This window comes from Mustela nivalis (genome assembly GCF_964662115.1).
Source record: "Mustela nivalis genome assembly, chromosome: 5".
In the NCBI taxonomy this organism is placed as follows: domain Eukaryota; kingdom Metazoa; phylum Chordata; class Mammalia; order Carnivora; family Mustelidae; genus Mustela; species Mustela nivalis.
The window spans coordinates 105,713,215-105,738,489 of record NC_139024.1 but is presented as its reverse complement, the minus strand read 5'-3'; the positions used below and the strand labels follow the sequence as shown (position 1 = coordinate 105,738,489).

Below are 25,275 nucleotides of genomic sequence, written 5' to 3'. Positions count from 1 at the left end.
CATAAATTGGAATTCTTAGGGTTTTTTTTTCTCATTAAGAAAACACAATGTTAAATTCAACCCTGCACAAATGATTGTGTGCACATATATGTGTCATAATATATAAAACTGGGTTTAAAACAAAATGGTTTTTAAAAAGCATTAAACATCTTTGCAATATAAAGATTATATTCTATGTCCTGAAAATAGTTTTGTTTTGTTTTTTGGTTTTTAATATTTTATTTGTTTGTTTGACAAAGATCACAAGTAGGCAGAGAGGCAGAGAGAGAGAGGAGGAAGCAGGCTCCCCACCAAGTAGAGAGCCCGACGCAGGGCTCGATCCCAGGACCCTGAGATCACAACCAGAGCCAAAGTCAGAGGCTTTAACCCACCGAGCCACCCAGGTGCCCCCTGAAAATAGTTTTTGAGTTCAACTATTAAAACCCAATGTTGGGGCACCTGGGTGGCTCAGTAAGTTAAGACTCTGCCTTTGGCTCAGGTCATGATCTCAGGGTCTTGGGATTGAGGCCCACACTGGGCACTCTGCTCATCAGGGAGCCTGCCTCCCCCTCTCTCTCGGCCTGCCTCTCTGCCTACTTGTGATCTCTGTCTGTCAAATAAATAAATAAAATCTTTAAAAAAGAAAACAACAGCAACCCAATGTTGTTTTCAGCTTGGAGCAGCTGTTTTAAAGCCCTTATCTATTTTCATGTAAATCAATTACTGGTGCAATCAGTTGTGATGTAAACAATATCTTTTTAATCATTAGTAATGGAGTGTCTAAGTACAGAATTAACACCTGATTCTTGTCCTGCTGAGATGAGATGACCTTGTCAGAAAATCATATTTTCTACAGAAATCCCTGTATCTCCATCTAGTGCAGCATTTTTCAGGGTGATCCGTTTTCACTGTCCTTGGACATCAGGTCCACAAAATCCCTGTGTAACTTTCAGGTTTATTAGGGGTGGCAGCAACTATATTATTTCATAAAGTGAAAACCAGGCTGCTGCTTTTGAGCTATAAAATAAGTTGTTCTGACCATAACTCAAGCTATCCCCAAGACCTTTCATAGGTACCTGCATAAATGTTCCACAGAAAAATACGCAACCTGAAGTAAGCAATGATCTCCCCAACTATATCCTGAAAAGAACTGTGTGAGGAAGTGGGATTCTCTTCATGCCATGTAGTATCTTTTCACATAACTTTCAATTCCCCATATTTTTGATACAAGCCTACTGCTAGGTGACAGCCTATTAGTTTTAAATTCAGAACTCTCTTACATCTCATTAGTTGATAGCTTGGGTGTTGCTTGATTCTCTTTAAATCATCATTATTGTGCCCCAGTAAAGTTGAGCTCCCTTGTGACCAATCACAACATGTGTTATCTGCTAAAGAAATATAAATATAATTTATGAGCAGCGTGAAGAATCATATAAATCTTTATTATTGACTTTCTGAAAGTGGCAGAATAGGGGGAATCATAACTCTGAAACTCAGTTTTAATAATTTGTTTTTTCTCCAAAGTCTGGTATTGCATGAAAATTGTTCAGATTAACTGACCTCTTTCTGCTCAGACTTCTCAAAGACTTCTACTTGCCTGTTTATAAGCCTTCCAGCACTCTTCCTCCAAGTCTTTATTGATTTTGATTTTTAGAACTTCTTTGAAGAATTAAGCACCCATACTCATTATCCACATTAACACAACAGAATATACTAAATCAATCCTATGTAATTTTTATTAAAGAGGATGGGCAGAAAATTGGAAGCCATGAATACTTAAAAATTTTATCTGATTTTGTTTAATTTTGTCTAAATTTTACCTAAAGCTTAAAATACTTTATGGAATAATAACATTATTCAGGTGCTGGTTAACTAAAGGAATAAATCCAGCTAGGTGTGGAGTATATATTTCTCAGAAACATTTTGCAAACAAAAAGATCTTGTTTTAGAAAACGAAAAACAAACAAAAACAAAAATAGTATCAAGTATGATTTGTTGGCATAGAAGCAGCACTCTTCCTGTAAAAACAAACAGATGCCTCCCTTTTCGGCAGTTAAAAGATCAAGACCTCTGCGGTTTTGGAGTACTACAGCAGCTAAGATGGTTCCCGCTATTAAAAATGGAGAGAGGTGCCCAAACCGGCCGACCCAGTGGCTACCCCGGCAGTGATGCCGAGCCCCAATAAGAGAGGGATGGCGGGATTGGCTCGAGCATTTCTCTCTGCAATTTGTTGGCATTCCTCCTTGTATAGGGCTGTCCACTTTATATATAAGGCCCCTGGAAGAACGGCCCTAGCTAGCGACTGCCAGTCAGCTGCTATACATGGGGCATGGGCCAGACCTCGGAGGATGGTTTCTGTCCATGGGGCATTGGGCCCGTCCTCTAATACTGCCTTTTTGAGCTCCTTAAGGTCCCCAGGTTCCCATGGGTACCAAGGAGCCGGACGGTTGCCTCCTGGGTTAACGTTTACGGGGAAAAGAGAGCAGCTGGAAGGCTCAGGGGAGGTATGCTCCGGAGCGGGGGGGCAATAAGGAGGCGGAGGAGTGGGCGCTGATGGTTGGAGGAAGGGGTTAGTAGAAGGGGGGCGCATAGAAGGGCCTTCAGCCCGAGATTTGGGTTGGAGATCCGGGGGCCAAGGAGCTGCATCAAAGGGATCTAGCGAGGGATAGAGCCTCTTTGGTTTAACAGGGGGGTCTCCAGTGGTGGTTGAGACGGTGGAGGCGGGCTCCTTTGAGGGCTGGTGAGATTCATTTGGGGCAGCTGCTTCAGGAGGGTCCTTAGTGGCCTCAGGTTGTGTGGGGAGAGGAGTTTGGGATCTAGGGGGGCAGGATATCTCCTTTGACCCCTTGGGAGGTCGGGGAGGAAAGCAACTTTTTAATGCTGCAAGGGTAGGGTATGTACCCAGGGCGGGGACTTCACCCCTGTTGACATGGGCTTTGAGAACTAATTGTTCGATACGGTCCCAGGTGTCCCAGTCAAAGAGATTACTTTCAGGCAGCCAAGGGGCGGCTTTAATAAGGGCTCTCCGCTCAATGGGGAGCCTGTTTCCTCCTCTCTCTCTCTCTCTGCCTGCATCTCTACCTACTTGTGATCTCTGTCCAGCAAATAAATAAATAAATAAGTAAGAGCAGACACAAGGTTACTGTGAATATGACAATACATGCTGTAAAATATATCTGCATGTGAAAAATATCTACATAAAGAGAATAATGGAATTGTGGAGGTATTTTTATAGCTTTGTTGAGATCTAATTAAGAGGCAAAATTGTAAGATATTTAAAGTGCACAGCATGATGATTTAACATATGTATATATTGTGATTAAACTCCCACCATCAAGTTATTTAGTGTATCTATCACCTCTCACATATAGATATATGTGGTGGGAGCAAAACTGGGAGACAGTTTTGCTGTCTTAGCAAATTTCAGTTCTATAATAGAGTGTTATCAATGATAGTCACCATGTTATACATTAGATCTTCAGAATCTACTCATCTTGTAACTGACAGTTTGTTCCCTTTACCAATCTCCCCATTTAATTGGGCTAATTGTTTTAAAGAAAATTTTTTTCTTTATTTATTTTATAGAAATAAATTTTATTATATAACATAATTTTGTAATATTATTATAAAAGTTCTATTTTTATAGAAAATAAAATTTTCTTTATTATCTATTACCATTAATATATGAATTCTTTGTGTATTTTATATATTAACCCCTTATCAGATATGTGGTTTCCAAATATTTTCTCCTATTTTATAGACAGTCTTCATTTTGTTAGTAGGTTCCTTTGCTGAGCAGATGCTTTTTAGCTTGATGTAGTCCCAAATACTTGCCAAGACCAATGTCAAGAAGCTTACCCCTTATGTTCTTTTCTAGGAGTTTTATGCTTTTCCCTCTTAATTCAAGTCTTTAATCCATTTTGATTTTCCTTTTGTGTGTGTTGTAGGTTAATTAATTTGATTTTTGACCCAATTAATTCTTAACTATTCCACCTTGGGGAAATTACTTAATTTTTTGTATCTAAGAATTCATATTTGTACAATGAGGATTTAATCACTAAATAAAGAAAATATTCATGTCCCTTTTTATAACATTTTTATCAGCATATCCTTCCCCCTACTTTTCAAAAGGAAATATTTACTTTTGGAAGTCTCTTATAACATGTCCTTATTTTTATATTCTTCATATTTTAGAAAACTAATGTCCTAATTCTGGATGTATTGAATATGAAAAAAATATATGATAAACCAAAAAGTGGATTCCTAGTTTTTAGCTGTAAGGCGCACACACACACACACACTAGGATATAAGCATTTTGAAAATAAGCCTAAATAAAGTGCCACCAGCACAATCACCAGTTGCTCATGACATTAATTTTCATGCTGCAAAGTTAAAATAAATGGTCTATACTCTTAATGAGTAGCTCACATTTTAATAAGAACAGTGTGTTACTGCATCCTGCCCCTGTAGGACAAATTTTCATGCTTGGCTGCTGGCTTGTTCATACAGTCTAACTCCTCATTTTGGATTTTAGTGGTCTGCACAATTTATATCCAGTACTGGCATTAGGATCTTTACTGCCCCAGGAACATCTAAAAGTGGTTTATGGCAGATGATGTTCTGATTTTCCTAATAGAGGTATACTATGAGTAAAGATATAGTTTAAAATAATTAGGTAGCTTATTGAATATAAATTGTTTATATAAATGTTTTTAATGTGGGTAGATTTATAGATATATAAGATAGAAAAAAAGAAACAAGGAGACAATAGTTATACGAAGAGGGTGGTAATGTCATCTAATGGTACATATAAAAAATGCTCATAATTCCATCAAATGTTATTTTTAAGTCATATTTTTTAAGTCAAAAATAACATTTGTATTCCATCTAATGTTATTTTTAAGCTTGGGATAGTGACTAATATTTAAGAGGCTATAGGTTATTCCTAAGATATATTTACATATTTATCAAAGAAAAACCTTTTTAAAGTTTAAAGTTTCTGAAGAACACTGTGACCATTAGTATCACTTTCATAATGAACAATGGTCATGTGATTTCATGTTCTCAAATGGAACAGCATTATAAACGGATACATGCTCATTAAAAAAGATAAAGCATAAAGGGGGAGAGCCCAATAAAGGCAATTCCTAATGCTCAATGATAGTCATGGGTCATGTTTTTATCACTTTTCCAGATACATGTTTTTTGTATTAAGTCTATATATTTCTCCAGTTGTACATAGAAAGATCATTTGGTGCATTGCTTGTGTAGATGTATAGTCTTTGCCCCCTGCAGTGTTCCAAGTAAACAGGAGATGTCAAGAACTATGAAGAGCCTGAGATTTCAGCCTATTTGTAAGCTTACAAGGTAGACTGTCACAGTTTCAAAAATGCTGGTAGAATACAAGATACACTTAAGCCAAAGATGAAGGACTTGATTATCTATAGTATAGTAGACATCATGAGCTTCATGATTGTTTTGGTTCTTCTAGTCACTCAGTCCCACACAGTAATACATAATGGCTCAGGTATATGCTGCGCGTGTAGTAGGTTTGTGTCACCCCTGGGAAAATCCAAGTTCAGGAAATCTTTTATAAGGGAGCAGCTAACCATCATGCCCAACTGTGCCCCTGGAGGGAGACATTATTTTTCCCACTCCCACTCTGGTCAACAACAAATTCTGCCTTTTATCCTAAAAAGAGACAAACATTTTTGTAAAGAAAACAAAAGTTGTCAAGGGCTCCATGTATATTACATGCAGAGACACAAGAGACCTATGGAAGATTATTTCCTAGCACAGAGGTGTAGCTTAACAAAGCTGGGGGGATCAGACTCCCTTCCCCAGAAATTCTGAAATGGGAATAAGAGGATTAAGTTACTGTGATCTGCTCTATTCAATAAAAGACATAAAAAAATTGGGAAATCTAATCTGTCTACATTTATTTTTATGTATTAAACTAAGCCAAATATCAGAATATCAGGAAGAACTTTCTAAACAGAAGAGAAAAACTGTAGAATTTTGCTCAAGAAAAGCAACTCAAATGTTGTTTTGAGTACAGATTGTCTTGTGTGTTTCACTGTTGTATACAATGCTGCCAAATGCAGATACATTTTTGTGATCATGTCTATTTATTATTATAAAACAAAATTTATAGGATGGCTAGGTCTACAAGATATGAGAGTACTCATTTCTCCAGGCCTGAACTTCTCCACAGGTCTTCTATTTACCCGTGTTTACCTGATATGTTGAAAACTAGCATTTTGTTAAATAGTACCTCTTCAGTTGTGTTTTTGTGAGCTCCTCCTTGTTTTTCCCAGTATTTTTGCTATGTATAGTTTTATTTTCTATAGTTTCATACGTGAAAGTACATGGTTTATATTCTACATTAATTCATAGTATCCTACCTACTGTATTTTTTTAAAGATTTTATTTATTTATTTCACAGATGGAGATCACAAGTAGGCAGAGAAGCAGGTAGAGAGAGGAAGCAGGCTCCCTGCTGAGCAGAGAGCCCGATGCAGGCTCGATCCCAGGACCCTGGGATCATGACCTGAGCCAAAGGCAGAGGCTTTAACCCACTGGGCCACCCAGGCGCCCCCCTACTGTATTTTAATAGGCAATGTAACTTCACTTTCAATTGCTTTTGTTAGAGAAAATGCAAGCTGCTTTAGCAAAGAGATCTCAAAATAATTTGGTTTACATGAAGTAGATGTTTAATTCTCTCTTTTTTAACCATCCATTTGTTATAAAACCCACCCAGATTTGTGGGGTAACTCTGCTTCATGAGGTCATTCACTCACTGTCCTCCCATATCCCTCAGGCTTTTTAAAAGAAATCATTATTTTTTCCATAGGACATTGCTCCAGAATCTATGACTCACAGTGAATATTTTACCCACTAGCCTTAGAAGTAAAATCCTATTCCATTGGATTACATCATTACCTGCCCAAATTTATTTGCAATGAAGTCTGGGAAATATAATCTAGATGGCTAGTCATATACCCAGCTACAATTCTGAAAAATGTAGCCAGTTTTAAAAGTGTAGCCAGTGTTATATTTATATTAGAATGTTCCTATTGAAATGAAACAAGTTACAGGTATAAATAGAATAATAATCATACATTTTCAACTTTTTCCCCACCATACTTTGTATGGTTATTTTCCCCCCATTATTAGATACACATCTAACTCAGTTGTCCAAATGCTTTCACAGGATTTCATACAGATTAGTCCAGAATTTTCCTATTACAAAGAATGTTTCTGTGAACAATTTAGTTTACATCTCTGGATTCATGCAATTATAGTCATAGGATTTATTCCTGAAGGTAGAATTATTTAGTCCACTAAATAAATTTGGTGCATACTGAACAACACTGAAAACTTTTTCTCCAAAAAAAAAAATATGTCAATGTGCACTACTTTCTTGTATTCTGCTCTGGGAATGATGAAAGGATGTTCTCTTGTTTCCTCCCACCTCTACCTTCTTGCTATCAACTCATTGTTTTGTTTTATTTTTCACTCAATTGATATCATATATAATATTTAAAATATAACATTTTAATCGCTACTTTTATAATTGCATGTGTTCCTGGAATAATGATTACCAAAAGTTGAAGCTATATATTTAAATGTGTCAGTACTTACTGCAAGAACATTGACACGGAATTCTTTGTTCTTGAATGTGTTCTCTATATTCATCTTTTGTGTGGTTGAATTATATATTCAATTATAATTTTATGGAGTGGTATAAGTATTATAGTTCCAAATCTGTGCGTGTGTGAGATGCCCTCCTCTTCTTTCAACATAAAGATAGGCAATGTTCAGTGAAATTTCTTTACCCTTAAAAACAGGAAGACACTTTTTCATTGTCTTCTGAATTAGAGGTAGAACCTGGAGTTCATATTTCTTGTGTGTGTGTGTGTGTATATATATATATATATATATATATATATATATATATATATATTTCTTTATAGTGTGCATAATTTTTTCCTCTGGGTAATGTATAGGGTCCTTTCTTCAGTGTTAAAAACTGATACAACCATTCTGTATATGTTAATATAGATAAATATCTATTATTTTTACTAGTTCTTGCAATTATGAATGTTTAATGCCTTCATTTATTTATAGAAGTTTACTTCTATAATTTCTTTGAATGTATTTTGTTTTCCATATGTTCTTCAAGGTATTGCTTATCCATATGTTGTATCATTTTTTTCTGCTCTCATAATCTACTTGTTTTTCTCATATATAAATTTCATCTCTGTCTCTTTTCATTGCATTTTCTATATGGTCTCCTTTCTCTAATCTGGTGTCCATTTTGCTGTTTTTGTCTTCTGCTTTTTAATTTGTTTTCAAGGTCTACTTTGTCACATTTCTTATGAAGTTAAAAACCCCCATTTTAATTTTTGTTGTTTCTCTTTTTCATAAAAAATTTCCACATATTCTTTAATTCACTTCTTGAGGAAGGAAAAGCAGTATTTTTATCTCCCTTTATCTCACCAAAATCATACTCTTCATGCATATTGGAAGTAATGTCCTTTAACAAATTATTACTGTTAATCATCTTTGCATTTAGTACTTTTCCCTTTTGCTATTTCTACAAAAATACATGTTACTAGAATATTCTAGAATTCCCTCACACTTTAACAGGGAAGAACTTGGACTAAACAGTTTTCTTTGGAAGGAGAGATATAAGTGAAATATCATAAGGGTGCCTGGATGGCTCAGTGGGTTAAACCTCTGCCTTCGGCACAGGTCATGATCCCAGGGTCTTGGGATCAAGCCCCACATCAGGCTCTCTGCTCAGCAGGGAGCAGAGAGCTTCCCCCTCCCTCTCTGCCTCCTTGTGATTTCTCTCACTGTCAAATAAAAAAATAAATAAAATCTTTTTTAAAAAATGAAATATCTAACTAAAACCCCACAAATTATTCAGGAAAAATTTTCGGTGATTGAAGGTAAATATTCAAGTCTGAGATGTGTATCTTATCATATTTCTGTTTTGTTTTCTGTTAGTTTTTAAACCTCTACAGTAGAAGGCTCCTCTATTGAACTGGAGCAAAGCAGCCCTCTGAGAATGTGCATCCTTGAGAGTTTCTTTCATTCTCTGTGCTAAGGTGAAACTTGTCACTCTCTTGAAATATATATATATATATATATATATATATATATAATTAACTAATTTTAATTTGAAATGTCAGTATTCTTTTTCTTCTCATATGTGTTTTTCATCTGTAAATAAACAGTGGACTTCTCTTAATATCTTGCCCATTCTTGTAGGAATACTGGTTTAAAGGTGGGGAAATGGCACTGGAAGCCTTAGCACTGGTCCCCTCTCACTGCCATCATTAATCTCTAGAGGAGGCATGGGTTGCAGTCAGATTTTCCACCCTTATGCAGTCTAACATTGCTCTATTCTTGCCTTTCCAAAAAAAGACATTTTTTGGACCCTTCAGGATCTTCTTCACATGTTTGTAACAACACTGTACTGTGTTTCTAAGTGGGAAAGCTGTGAAAGTGTTCTTTCAAATTGATTCATATTAAATTAAATTAAATATTAAATTTTATATAGTAGATATTTTTCAAAAATTTTAGTAAGGCCATAAATTAAATTAAATATTAAATTTTATATAGTAGATATTTTTCAAAGATTGTAGTATGGCCATTTTTAGCATTTATGAACTTTTCTGCTTTCTTTTTATTAGTTTTGCTCATTTTGTTAAATTTTAAGGTTAATATGCACTCACACTGATGTCTTTCTGAAGGTTGGTGCATAAAATAAGTTCAGAAGTTTTTATTATTATTACAAGGCTGAAATGAGCTTTATCTAATTGATAATGAGACCGATAAGCATAGCTAAATGTTACTTTAAGAATACCTTTATTGTATTGAAATACAGTACTAGAATAATTATTCTCTGAAGTTTTCATGTGCTAGATAGAGGTTTATTAAAATATCTTATTTCTCATATACAAATCTTATTCCACAGGAAAAAATGAAAAACAAATGATGACAATGAATTAACTCTGTCAAAATTAAAACTTTGATTACCACAAATTTTAATCAAATTATTTTAAAATACTCACTTTTAAAATTGGGTGTTTAATATTTTTATCTGAACATGTTTATTGGGAGATATCTCTTCATTGATTTCTCAGATATTTTGTACATCTTTCAAACAGACACTAACTGCCTTTGTCTTTTCTAGTAGATTTATATAACAGACAGCATGGAAGGTAGATACAGTGTCTTCCTCAGGAACAGTGAACAAATTTGTTTACTGTCCAGTATAAATAAAATACCACTCTTGGGGGCAGTGATAAGGCAGGTTTGTAATTCATTATAAAAGATTTGGGTTTCCAAGGTCAGGGTTCCTTGGGTGGCACAAACCCATTTCATGAGCTCCATCTGCCTGAGTCATTCTTACATTGTTGCCCTGTGGGGCTTGAGCAACAAAGAGAACAAAAAAATATAAACCTCTTACCTGCAGAGCCATGAGTAATCAAGCTCTTTTTCTTTTACCTTGTCTCTTTCTTCTGCCATCCTGACTAATACTGAGCTTGTTAACATCCTAGCTTGTGAACGTGGCAAAATTTCAAAACTTTCATAGCTCTTAGAAATGTAAAAAAATAGTTTTATCACACTATTATTTAATCACATAATTCATATTGACAGATAATTTTTTTAGTATCTTCCCCATTTTGTATACCAGTAAAATATTTTTCCTTCAAGACTTGTTTAAAACATTGCTTTAACCACTAAGACTTTTCCTACACCTAAAACCATGTATTCCCCATAGAACCTGCTAGTTACCCTGTAAATATTTCTATACTGGAATGTTTGAATTCATCTTTTAAAATATTTATGTCAATATCCACACTGCACAGCAGAGAGTATAGTATTAAATATTCAGTAAAAGTTTACTAAATAAATAAATGAATAATGAATACCCTTTCTGATTTTGTGTTCTTTGTAGGGGCTTGGTAGTATGAACTAGAGAGAAAGAGTTCAACAACAACAACAACAAAAACTTTGAACACAGTTGTTATGTGGAAGAACTTGGAGCTAAGTTCCTTGAGGTGGTGCATTTTTCCAGATCTGTTTAAATATCTCACCTAAAAATGCTAACTCTGATCTTGGTGACATGCTGAACTGATTGCATAAATTGATCAATTTATGTAAATACATATATTTTCATAATCATTTGTTTTCTTTTTTAAGTCTATTGTAAAGTTTTTTTTTTTTTAAGATTTTATTTATTTATTTGACAGAGAGAAATCACAAGTAGGCAGAGAGGCAGGCAGAGAGAGAGAGAGAGGAGGAAGCAGGCTCCCTACTGAGCAGAGAGCCCGATGCGGGACTCGATCCCAGGAACCTGAGATCATGACCTGAGCCGAAGGCAGTGGCTTAACCACTGAGCCACCCAGGCACCCTATTGTAAAGTTTTTAACATTGTGTGTGTGTCTGTATGTCTGTGTGTCTGTGTATGTATATGAATTTGTCCTCATTGTCTTGGTCCCACACTGAATGTATTGATTAAATAACTTTCTTGTCCTTTATGTAGAGAAGCATGGGGTGTAATCATGAAGGACTGATACTGGTAGGCTCCATGATGTATTTTACCTACGTAGAAAGAATATATAAAATTTACACTTTTTTCTTCTACTTACACAAATATCTATTCCAAAGAACTTTTCTATCTTTTAGAGATTTTTGTTTTAAAATGTGTAAAAGGGGGTCTGGGTGGCTCAGTGGGTTAAGCCTCTGTCTTCTGCTCTGGTCCTGATCTCAGGGTGCTGGGATCGAGCACCACATCGAGCTCTCTGCTCAGCAGGGAGCCTGCGTCTGCCTCTCTCTCTGCCTACTTCTCTGTCTACTTGTGATCTCTGTCTGTCAAATAAATAAAATTTAAAAAAATAAAAATAAAAATAAAATGTGTATAAATTATCCAGGCATGTTTGAAGCCCAATTACCTTAGAAGATAATGGCTAACTCATTCTTATTTAGGTGAAGTTAAACCACAGAGTTAAGTATTAAACTGGATTAGCAGTTAAGAAGGAAAAAAAAATCAGTTTTTGACTGATAGCACAAGGATAAAAGCTTTACTGCATTTTACTTTAGTTAAAGTAAAGCTTACTTTAGTTAGCTGATGTGTACGCCTTTCTTAAAATAATTGTTAGATATATTAAATCAAATTCAGCAAAATTGGGTATCATATTTTTGAAAAATACATCTACTATTTACATGTATTTTTTAATTTTAATTTTCACCTATTACCATTTTACTTTCTGACTTAGATAAAATATTTTCTGTAGAAAAAACCATCAGAATGCAGTAATTTCAAACTTTGCTTTCATTGATATAAATTTTGAATAATTATGAAGTTTGTATTGAAATTCTCTTCCTGTTTTTTTTTTCAGAATGTAGTAATTCAATAATTCCATACATTTTTTCAGTACTCATCATGTTAAGTGCCGTCCTCAATCCCCATCACCAATTTCACCCATCTTCTAACCCTTCTCCCTCTGGGTAACCATCAGTTCATTCTCCGTAGTAGTATAATCTCTTTCTTGGTTTATCTCTCTTTTTCCTTTATGATATGCTTTGTTTCTAAATTGCACATATGAATGAAATCGCATGGTATTTGTCTTTCTCTGACTGTTTTATTTCACTAAGCATTATAGTCTCTAGATCCATCCACGTTGTTGCAAATGATAAGATTCCATTCTTTTTATGGCTGAGTAATATTCCATTATATATATATATCTCTCTTACATCTTCTTTATCCATTCATTTATCTTCCCATTTAAAAAAAAAAATAAAAAGCTTTAGTGGCTCCTTGTAAATTTAGAATTTGTATTAAGTTAAAAGCATTATCTAATTTCCCTTGCGATTTTTGTATTTGCCTCTTGGGTGATTTAGAAGTCCATTGTTTGATTTTCACATATGTGTTATTTCTTTTGATGTATTCTTTGAATTATTTGATACATTATTTTAATTATTTTCTTTTGAGTTCATTGTGTTCTGAGAACATATCTGTAAGACTTTAGTCTTACATACTTTACTGAGATGTGTTCTACAGCCCAGCATGTTGTCTCCTTTGGTTAATGTTTCACATTTACTTGAAAAGATTGTATATTAAGTTATTGAGTGTATATTTTTATAAGTAAATTAGATCAAGGTGGTTGAAATTTAATTCACATCTTTTATGTCATTATTGTATTTTCAATCTTGTATATCAAATATCTAAAAAGAAACTAAAATTTCTAAATATTATTTATTTTAATATTTATGTGTTAATATATAAGTATATATAAATATATACTATTTTAATATTAATATATATTTTAATATATGACTAATATTAATATTTATATAAATATTCCAAATATTATTTATTTCTCTATTTTTAGGTACATTTGTATATAGGATCATTATCTTCCTCATATTTTGCTTATTTCATTACTATGAAATTCCTTTATATCTGATAGTATTCATTACTATGAACTCTTTTATCTGATATTAATATATTAATTCTCGATTTCTTATGCTTCTTGTTTACATGCTGTATTTTTCCATCCTTTCATTTTTAACTTATCTGTGTCTTTATATTTAAATTATGTATCATTATAAAGCTGTATACTTGAGCTCTGTTTTTATCCATTTCGAGAATTCCTACCTTTATGGCTGGATTTGGGTCTACCATGTAGTTGTTCATTTTCTGTGCATCTCACCTGGTTTTGATCTCCTTTTAATCTTCTTCTGTCCTTTTTTTTTTTTTTGATTGAAGACTTTTAATATTTAATTTCTTTTACTGAGTGTATCTTTTTTGCATTCATTTCTTATTGTTTAATAATTGAATCCAGTTTCTTTTGCCTTATCAATTCCAATATGAAGCATACTTAATAAATTTTTCATTTCAGGTAACATAATTTTTAGCTCTGAAATTTATAGTTGATATTTTATTATAATTCCTATTTTCCTGCTGATATTTCCCTCCTTCATCACAGTTGTATTTTCCTTTAACTCTTTAGTTTTATTAATACTGGCTGAAATTTTGACTTCACCACCAAGCAGACAGCTTGGTAGGATTAAAGTCCTAAATTCTGCCTTCCTGCAGTGGACAACAGCTAAAGTCCCTGCTGGGTAACTTGAGCTTTGCAGCTATTGCCGGCCCTTTGGCTCCTTGGAATCTCCCCTGTGTGTGAACTTTTATTGGTTAGTCAAGGACTTGGGTGAAGATTTCAAACAAATTCAGATTTTTTTTTTTTTTTTTTTTTTACAAATTCAGATTTTTGAACTCCGCGTTGTGGTACCTGTTTTTCACTAGTATTTGCCTCCTCACTTGCCAGTTATTCTTTCACCTATTGTCACTCTAGCCTCTGATTTATCAAGCCAATAAGATTGCAGCTTTACCCTTGCTCTCCAGCTTCCCTTGGAAAGCATGAGCCACTAGGTTTTGTCCTCAGGCAGTAGAAATTCAATAATAAATCTCATTCCTTTTAGGTTTCAATCTTCTCCAGTTTCTCGGTGGTGTTTGTCACTCTCCAGTGCTCTCAGTTACATTTTTATATTTTTCAGATTGTAAAAATGCACCTGCAAAAGAATTATTCTGATACAAGCCATTGTGCCATACCTAAAGTAGCTATTTTTGAATCCAGTGTTTGAAGTTTACTCTGAATACTGCCCCTAACCCCACCACTTAATCCCCATCCCCCCCTACTCAGTGCTCTTGTTAGAGCCTCTTTTTAAATTTTCTCTAGCTAGCTAGCTGGCCTAAGGTTTAGTGTATTGCACTCATAAATATAGCAACCTCCTCTCAAGTGCTTACCCCTAAAATCTCCACTGTTTTCAAAATTGATTTTAGGCTTGAACATTTCTACATTCTGTTTCAAATGAAATAAGTTCCTTAGAGAAAATGTAGCAACTCTCTGTTTTATGCACTGCCTTCCCTCTTGGGCAAAATCTCTAAGCAACTTCTTCAGGCCCTGGGTGGATGTCATAACCTCTGGTTTGTCTCTGATGCAAAACTTCTACCCTATAGGAAAGCATGGGCTAGGAATCACTGGTTCCCAGCATTCTTGGACTGCTACAATGTGGGTAGAACTTCTACCCTCTGAGTGAGAGTGGGACAGAGGAATGTAGACTTCAATCTTACAGCCATGCTCCCAGAATTTGCCTCTGCAGCTCAAGGATGAAGGTGGAAAGAAATGCTGGTGGTCCTCCCTCACCATAAGCTACTACGTCTCTTGAGCCAAGGGCAGAGGGAGTTTCACTCCTTTCCCACACCCACCCAAGGTGGAGATTCCCCAACACACTGAGCTGGGAATGCTGTTAGTAGGTTATGGGTCAAGTAGCACAGGCCCTCGCTGTTCTTATAAGATTTAGTAAATTTTCTTGAAAAATGTTTGTTCATTTGCTGTATGCCAGCCAATGGGGCAGAAAATGATTGTTTTTGTTACAATTTTTGTCAGTTCTGGTTGCTTCACTGGGGACTGCGTCCACAGGGCAGCTCATGCTGGCATTCTGGAAGTAGATTCCTGTCTTCTTCATTTATAGGGCTATCCTTCTGTTCTCATTGCTTTTTTAGATTTCTCCTTTTTCTTTCAGTTACTTTCACTTTGCACTCACAAATACTCTTTCCCAAACTCTCTTTATTTTATTTTTACCTGTTTTGCTTATTGAACAGAGTTTTACTTCCCGTCATGTAGGTTAAAAAACATAATTCCCTCATTTTAGTGTCCACAAAAAAGAATTCTTGTTTTCAGTTGTATGGAATCTCGTTTATTTTTTTCTGTGGAATAATTTGGCCTTCAAAGGAGGATAGCTATTGTGAAAGAGATAAGAATAAAGTTAGAAATTATACACAGGGAGAAAATAGGCAAGGAACTAATCTCCATAACATTTAAAAAACTCTTACCAAATAAGAAAATGATAAAAACCCTGGGGGGAAAAGTGGCCCAAACACATGCATGCAGACTTCCAGAAAAAGAAAGGCAAATAGCCTCTAACCACATGAAAAAAAAAAATTATCTCATTCATATTAAAGGAAATATAATTAAAAGGGTATTAAAATACCATATTTTTTATGGACAGGTTTAGTAAATAACCAAAATAATAACAACATATTTAGTTGTCAAAGCTGTGAAGGCCCTTTTACACACTGCATTAAGGAATGAAAATTATTTAACCATATCGTGGGAAATTTGACAACGTCCTACATAATTGTATCACATAGGCATTTAACCATTGCCCCTCCATCCTACCTCTAGGACTCTGTCCTAAAATATAGCCCTACAAATAGAAAAAATATATGCATTTGACTATTTCCTGGAGTGTTATATACAACATCAAGATATTGGAAGCAATCCATATGTCCACCAATAGGTGAACTAATGGGAAAACAATAATAGAGATCTACATAAAGGTGTATTAAGCACACACTTATAAAAAGCATGGGAAGATTCTAGTTTACCTGGACACATTCCAAGTATGTAAGTTATCTAGAAAGGTAAAGTGCCAAAGAAAAGTTATGCATCCTTTTTGTACAAGGAAGAAGGAAACACACACATAACTAGCAAGATAAACCAGAAACTAATAAAGAGGGAAATCTCTAAGGATGGGTAGCTAGGGGACGAGGTTGGAGAGGAGAGGATAGGACTGAAAGTGTAACTTTTTACATAGATTGTAAATATATAGCTATTGTATCATGTTAAATGTACAACATAGTGATGACAGGAAAGAAATTTTTATAAAAATATGAAATTAAAAATAGGCTAAACAAATTAACTTGCAGCCAAATCATAAGAATACTACATAGAAAAAAGAATTATTTCAAGTGAGGTTTTTTTTTTAAAGATTTTATTTATTTATTTGAGAGAAAGACCCATAGTGAGAGAGGGAACACAAACAGGGGGAGTGAGAGAGGGAGAAGCAGGCTTCCGGCCAAGCAGGGAGCCCGATGAAGCACTCTATCCCAGGACCCTGGGATTGTGACCTGAGCTGAAGACAGCCACTTAAGGACTGAGCTACCCAGGAGCCCCTCAAGTGAGTTTTCACACAGTATCCCTATTGCATGTATTTAGTGAGATATGTTCTAGTACATGCAAATCAAATCTCCTCTTTCTGGTATTCAAAAGCTAATACAGGTGTGTCGACAGGATATAAGTCCCAGCCTAAGTAAGACCAATTGTCAAATGTGGCATGTGAGCAACAAAAAAGAATGACTAAGTGATCATCAAATAGTAAAGAGAAAAATCTACAACTTCTTATTGTTACTTAAAAAAGGAACTGAAAACAATTTCATTTACTATTATTGGAAATGAAGATTCAACTCCTTATTCTTAATATTCGCAACTGAAAGGAAAGAATCATCTACTTTGGCTTTTTAGGAGAGGTTCTAATTCTTCCCTAGTTGGTGAAGGAAAAAAATAATTTTCTTTTGTATTAAAATGACACAGTTGGAAAAGTTATCAATTTCTAACTTTTAATTTTTTGGTAAAGGAGGAGCAGAGGGAGAGTCATGGGGAAAGGGAAAGAGAGAATTCTGGGCCTGGATCCTAATGTGGGGCTTGATCTCATGATCCTGAGATTATGACCTGATCCAAAATCAAGGGTCAGATTTTTAATTGACTGAGCCACTCAGACACCCCTCCAACTTCTAATTTTGAAGGTCCCCTAATTTTGAAGGCATGTTAAAACCTTTAGGAGAGGGGCCCCTGGAAAGCTCAGTCCATTAAGTGTCTGCCTTGGGTTCAGGTCATGATCTCAAGGTCCTGGGATTAAGCCCCAGATGGGTTCCCTGCTCATGGGGGAGTCTGCTTCTCCTTTTCCTTCTGCCTGCCACTCCCCCTGTTTGTGTTCTGTCAAATAAATAAATAAAATCTTAAAAACAAACAAACCCTTTACAAAAAATGTTTTTCTGTCACTGTAAAACTATCATTGACTGCATATTTGCTAATAACAGAGTTAACAAACACTATACAAGAAATTATCATTTAAAATAATCAGTCAAATTTAACGTTATTTGTAGACAACCTGACATATGCTTCTTGGTATGTTACTATACAACGTACTCATGAATGTTTCTAACTAAAAATGGCTAACATGATTTATTTGGCCTTTTGATTTAATTTCCAATTTAGCAGAACACAGAGTTTAGTGGAGCCTGGGTGGCTCAATCAGTTGGGTCTGCCTTTGACACAGGTGAGGATCCCAGGATCCTGGGATCAAGCCCCACTTCGGGCTCCCTGCTCACTGGGGAGCCTGCCTCTCACTCTCCCTCTGCTGCTCCCCCTGCTTGAAAGCGCTCTCTCTCTCTCTCTCTCTCTCTGTCACATATATAAATAAAATCTTTTTAAAAATTAATTAAAAAATTTAAGCAGGGTGCCTGGGTGGCTCAGTGGGTTAAGCCTCTGCCTTCAGCTCAGGTCATGTTCTCAGGGTCCTGAGATGGAGCCCTACATCGGACTCTCTGCTCAGTGAGGAGCCTGCTTCCCCCCCTCTACCTACTTGCGATCACTCTCTCTCTCTGTCAAATAAATAAATAAAATCATTAAAAAAATAATTTAAAAATTTTAAAAAAGAAATGCAGGGTTTAGAAAAAAACTCTGTTAACAATTAGCAAATGCAAAGGTGCCTGGCTGGCTCAGCTAGTTAAGCATCTCAGGTCATGATCTTAAGATCCTGGGATTGAGTCCCACATCCTTAGGCTCCCGCTCAGTGGGGAGTCTGCTTGCCCTCCTCCCTTTGCCTCTTCCCCTTCTCAAGCATGCTCTCTCTCTCTCTCTGGAATAAATAAATAAAACCTTTAAGAAACAATTAGTAAATGCATAATATTAGAAATTTTATGAAGCAACTGGTAAACTTTCTTTAAAAATTTTTCTTTTAGATTAAAGGAGAGAAACATTTCTAATAACCAAATGCAATGCAGGAAAATTTATTGTATCTTGGTTAAAAATTTAAACTGAAAGCAAGAACAGTTGTGAAATAAATTAAAGGAATAATTGGGAAGATTTGAATAAGACCAATATGTTAGCTTCAAGATTTATGATTAATTTTCTTAGGTATGCTAATGTTCTATATGATATGCAGAATATCCTGACTTTTAGGAGATGTTGGCTGAAATAATTAAAAATACAGTGTCATAATCTCTTGAACTTATTTTGAAAAAGTTCAAAAAGCAAGTATTCACACATACACATATATACACAAAAGACATCTAACAAAATATTAATATTCAGCCTTGCAGTGAGTTTGCTGGTATGTATTCTATTTTTTTTTTCAATTTTCCTTTATGTTGAAAATTACTCATGAAAATTATTAAAAATTCAATCATTTTTAAAAAGTGAAGTCAGAAATGTAGATAAAAATAAACCATAATTTATTAAGTATTTATAATGTGTGTGCATATAAAAAAATCCTCCTGAGTAAAAGTTCTTTATAAAATCTTAGTAAATTGAGGAGGCTGAGGAATTCATAATTAATTCCACAAGTAATGGGACACTCTAGAAAAGATTCTGCACATGGGAATATGATCTGAATCTCAGTTTAGGAATATTTATTTTGCCATAGACTTTAATAAGAATTGAAGACAAGGCAGATAGCAGTGAAATACTTTGATAATATCTCAGTTACATGTCCAGATACCATATAATTAGAGATACCTAGAGTGAGAATGTAAAGATGGGAATAGAAACCCAGGACATTTTGTACACTTTATATCAGTTAGGATATGGCTGAAATTTAAAACTGAAAGAAAATGAGTCAAAAAGTATTTCAAGTTTAAATCAAGTTTAAATTATTAAAAATGGTGCTGTCATTAATTAAAACTAATAAAGTTCTGGGATTTTCTTGAGGAAGAAAATTATTTTTGGACATATTGATTTTGACATGTAAAGATGATAAGGAGGTTATTGAGAATTTGAGCATCATGTCAGATCAGTGCTAGAGTGTCATCAACAGAGAAAGCAATGGAGACTCTAAAAATAAATAAATCTCCTTAGTAAAGCAAGCATATGTGGAAATGGCCTTTGGGGAAAGGCTTAAGTACTAAAACTTAGAAATTTTCTTTTTTCAAAGTAATCATTGTGTGTTTATGTATCTATATGTATACACATACACACATTGTATATATGTATACATGTGTGTTTATGCCAGAAAAGGTAGAGATGTAACAGATAAAAACAATTCTAAGAGGCTTCTGTGAAGGCAAGAAAGAACAGGACTTACTGAGAAATTTCTATTCCTTAGGCAACTAGCCATGTGTCTGTACATTAAAGATTACAGTAAATATGAAACCAGGAATTTGGGTTAAAGACTATCTTCCATTTCTTCTGGATTTTGAACCTCCTTCTGCTTTAAAAATTCCTTGAATTGATTTAGTGTTGTTCCTAAGCATAGAGGACTTTCATTTTACTGACAGTAATCGTGCTTGCTTTCTATAAGCAGAGAGCTTGAACTTATTAAAGTCCTTAAATTTCTTCCCATCACATGAGGGGGAAAAAATGGACACACTTTGCCAAATTGAAATATTAGTGACTAAAGTCTCAAAGAAATAGAGACATTTTGTCTTCTACCAGCACTTACAGAACAGTTCTATGTGATGTATCCGTTGCCCTCTGCTAAAAAGGTCTAGCATCACAAGGATATTTGTACTGCTGCTCCTCTCTGCCAATAAAAGAGATGGATCATTCTTGATATCACTGAGAAGATATTTTAAATATTTATTGAAGTTCATAGGACTCTACGCAACTTTTATAGGACGTTCTTCTGTAGTGCTAGTCAAAAATGTCATCAGTATATTTTTTATAAACTTTTTGGTCTGAAGTGTTAAGGCTGCTTCATTGTTTTTCTATTAGTTATAACTCAACATATTTAAGTCTTTAAATTATAGCAAGATTTAGAACATGTATTATAGCTTTAAAAATATAAAAAAATAAGTTTTAAGAGAAAGGGGTGCCTGGGTGGCTCAGATGGTTAAACGTCTGCCTTCTGCTCAGGTCATGATCTCCAGGTCCTGGGATCAAGCCCCACATCGGGCTCCCAGCTCAACAGGGAGCCTGCTTCTCCCTCTCCCTATACCTCTCCCCCTGCTTCTGCTTTCTCTCTCTCTCTTTCTCCATCTCTCTGTCTCTCTCAAATGAATACATAAAATATTAAAAAAAAAAATAGAACATATATTCAATTATATGTCAGTCTCCTTAAAAACAAAAGAATTCATCTACTAGGATAAAGTCAAGGTCTCTGTTTAGCTGTTAACTTTAAACTAATACTGATTTTCGTTTTGTAGAATTATATGAATGTGCTTTTAGGCATTGACATCAAGATATACCCTACTAGGTATCATTAAAACCAGCACTGATATTACATTGGCATAAAAATAATCACTTCTGGGGGTGCCTGGATGGCTCAGTTAGTTAAGCATCCAAATCTTGATTTCAGCTCAGGTCATGATCTCAGGGTTGTGAAATCGAGCCCTGTGTTGGGTTCCATGCTGGTCAGGGAGCCTGATTAAAATTCTCTGTCTTCAGGGTGCATGGGTGGCTGAGTTCGTTAAGCATCTGACTCTTGGTTTTGACTAATGTTCTGACCTCAGGGTCAGGAGATTGAGCCCCAAGTTGGGCTCTGCACTCAGCGCAGAGACTGCTTGAGATTCTCTCTCTCTCTCTCTCTCTGCCCCTCCCCCTGCTCTCTCTCTAAAATAAAATAAAATCTTGAAAATATTCTCTCCCTCTGCCTCTCCCCCTGCACAGACTCTCTCTCTCTAAAAAAAAAATAAAATATATATCAGCTCTAATTATTTCTGAAGTTATCAACAAATATCACATCAAGGAGATCTATATTTATTTTTAAAGATTCTGCAGAAACAGCCTTATCATGAACAGTGAGAATAGTTATAAGATTAACTCACTCTTTAATTATCAGTAAAAGTTTTTTTTGTTGTTGTTGTTGGAGGCAAAAGAATTAAACAGTGACTTTTAAAACTTCTGTAGCTCCTGGCAGCAGAACATCAAAGTTTCAAGTCATTTTGAAATTGTAGCACTAGGGTATTTTATTAGGGACAGAGAATAAGATAATGTATTCAAATAGTAATTGAACATGTTGCTTCTTAGCATCTATTCACATGATGAAGGAGTTAGTATTATCATAACTCAATTATACTGTGCTCTTCCTATGGTCAACATGAGTAAGCGATATCTTCCATCTTCTATATGTTTCATCAAAATTATTGTTTTAATGGCTTCTCTATTCTGGGATCCCTGTGCCATATTTACCTGTGTGGTAGTCAACAATGACCTACAGGGATCTATTACGATAGTAATGTGTAAAATTATATCTTGAATCTGAAATCCTGCAGTTTACGTTTGGTTTTGCAGAGATTTTTGAAAAACATATTCCATGCTTTTGAATTACAAAAAGGAGGATGACATTGATTCTAAGGTTAAAATACTTCCCCCAAAATAGCTTTAAGAGGAGCAAGACTAAATTTAGGGAAAATAAGAAGCCCTGCAGAAGTTGAAATGGATATTCCTAAAATTTAATGCTATGTATCTGTAACTTTTCTAAATATAAAAGCTGTTCTTTCAACTAAGCTTTAGGATACTTGCAATATTTCATTCTCTGTGAGGGTTACAGGGCAGAAGGAGTAAAATAAATAGCTTGAGTCACTTTTCTACTTTTCAGGCCTTGGTTCAAGTTTAACCAGAGAAGTTAAATTAATGTTTTTTCTTGTTGTCAGGAAGAGTCACAAAGCGAAATTTATTACTTATAGCTTCTATCTAGTGTGCAGTTACTGAATTCAAAAGACCAGGGCACATCAGCTTCAGAAAAGCTATTTAGTTCAGTTGTGTAAGGTCTCAGGAATCCAAATTGATTGTAGAAAGGGAACAATGAGAGGATAAAAGGGTGGAAATTATATATTTTAGAGGAATTTACATTAGTATGTGTGCAATACAATATCCTCATCATACAGAGTAATAAAAAGTGAATGTCTCTCTGCTATTTCTTTTATGCCTCCCTTGAATATTTTAAAAGGCTTGAGGGAGGTTCAAATCCCATTATACCTAAATTAGAATCATAGTCTGGGGAAAGAGGAAGAAAGTTTAGTTTTCAAAGTCATTGAGCCATACAGAGTGCATGACAGGAAAAAACCAGAGAACTCAGACCATGTGTACTTATTCCTTAAAATTTTTTTTAAATTAAAAAATAAAAATAAAGGTGATAGGCTAATTCCATCTGTATATACTGCTGCATTCTGCTGAGTAAAATAATTTATAAAAGGGATGTAGGCCAGGGAATGGGCAAACAGGGACTAGGGCATCAGTTATAGGGAGAAGATTGTTCAAAAGCAGAATCTAACAAAACTAAATAGATAATTGAAAAACCTCCAGAAGATAAGGCTACAATATGGCTTTTTTTCCAAGGTATCTAGCTGTAATCTAAATACAGAGTAGTTCAGTAATAAAGTACCATATTCATTTACTTTCTTTTAAGAATTCAATAAAATGTCCTTAATTTACAGATGCATAATTTTTCCTTGGTGGATACCTATATGGTAATTTGAGTGCATGATAATAATAAGGTGATCCTAAAGTGTTTTTATTATTATATTAGTAACCATATTCTTTTTTTTTTTTAACTTTTTATTTTTTATAAACATATATTTTTATCCCCAGGGGTACAGGTCTGTGAATCACCAGGTTTACACACTTCACAGCACTCACCAAAGCACATACCCTCCCCAATGTCCATAATCCCACCCCCTTCTCCCAAACCCCCTCCCCCCAGCAACCCTCAGTTTGTTTTGTGAGATTAAGAGTCACTTATGGTTTGTCTCCCTCCCAATCCCATCTTGTTTCATTTATTCTTCTCCTACCCACTTAACCATATTCTAATGTGGGAAATGGCCTACCCTTCTAAAACTACTTTTTGTTACCTTCCAATTATGATCATGATATGTATCTGAGAAGTCTTAAGGTAATGTTTGCCCTGTAAGTGTCAAGTGTATATTTACTCTTGTTATCATTCCTAAAATATGTAATCTGTTTGTAGAATGAATTAAACACAAAGGATTAACCAATTTGAAACTCTTTACCCACATTTGGGGGGGAAAAAAAAAACCGACCGGTATTTTGTTTCAAGAAGATAGTCTGGCCTCTATCTTTCTTAGCCCTTCTTCAGGGAAAGAAAGAGATTCTTTTAGAGTTTTAGAACTGAAAAGAAGAATAAATTGAGGAGGTGTGTGAAACCCTGGAAAAGGTTTTTTGTTGTTGTTGTTGTTGTTGTTTAATTTTTGTTTTTTTTGTTGTTGTTGTTTTTAAATAGGGGAAAAGGAAATAGTAGTAGTCCTGTGGTAAATTTTGAGCTTTGCCCAGTACTGTTGGAAAAATGGATCCTAATGGTAGAGTTCAGCTTCTCCTCTTACTGATTCATTTGGTACCAGGATAGAGGGAGGCTGCTGGTGAAGGTGAGGAACTACTACAGAAGCAGCCCTTGGTATACCTGAGGCTACAACTTCTTAGGGAAGAAAAATCACATAGACCTAAGCTCTGGGCACAAAAGTATAGCATCCCCTCTGAAATGCGTTTCTGCCCTTGGCCAGTTTTCTGACATCATCAAGACCAAGATTCTTGGATGAGTTCAATGAAGTGTGTGAGGAGTAGTTCCTAGAACAAACAATATTGGATTTCTTGCCGGATGCTGAGCTGTTGGCTCAGAAGATAGTAAATTTGGTGTAGAAAAATAAAGGAATATGAAATTTTCCATACCTTATATTTTGAAGCATAAACAAAGAAAATTGTGGAATGCAATAATAGCAAAAATGTCAAACATAACATAGTTCTGTCTGTAATTTTCATTCCTATTATTAGCCTTTCATTTTAAAAATTTTTGGCCACCTTAGATTGTCACAGCAAAAGTTGCGGTGGACAAAGTTAAACAAAGAAGACTTTATTCAAGGCTCTTGCAATAGGGGGAGGAGAACAAAACTCAATCTGAACTCAGTTCCACTAAAATTAAGAACAGGAAATGTTTTAGCAGCTGGGGTGGTTGGAATCCTAGGCCCATCTGTATTTGTTAATTGGCATTACCCAAAGAAAATATAAATTTTCTTTGTGACAGAACAGTTTTATAAGTTGGAGCAAATTATTCACAAATTACCCAGAAGTTAGGCTCTTATGCTTCCACAGAGACTTGGAGATAGGGTATCATCTTTCTAGATAATTACATTTCAAAGGGTTCCGAAATCCTTGAGAAAGAACCCTGGATCATAAAGTGACATGAGACTTTTTAAAAAA

At 35.0% G+C, this 25,275-nt stretch overlaps 1 protein-coding gene across 1 annotated transcript in view; it reads left to right on the top strand.

Moving 5' to 3' along the window:
* The window catches only part of EYS (eyes shut homolog), a gene marked incomplete at its 5' end in the record, with an annotated part of 1,535,590 nt that overhangs the window by 651,885 nt on the left and 858,430 nt on the right, over positions 1–25,275 (top strand).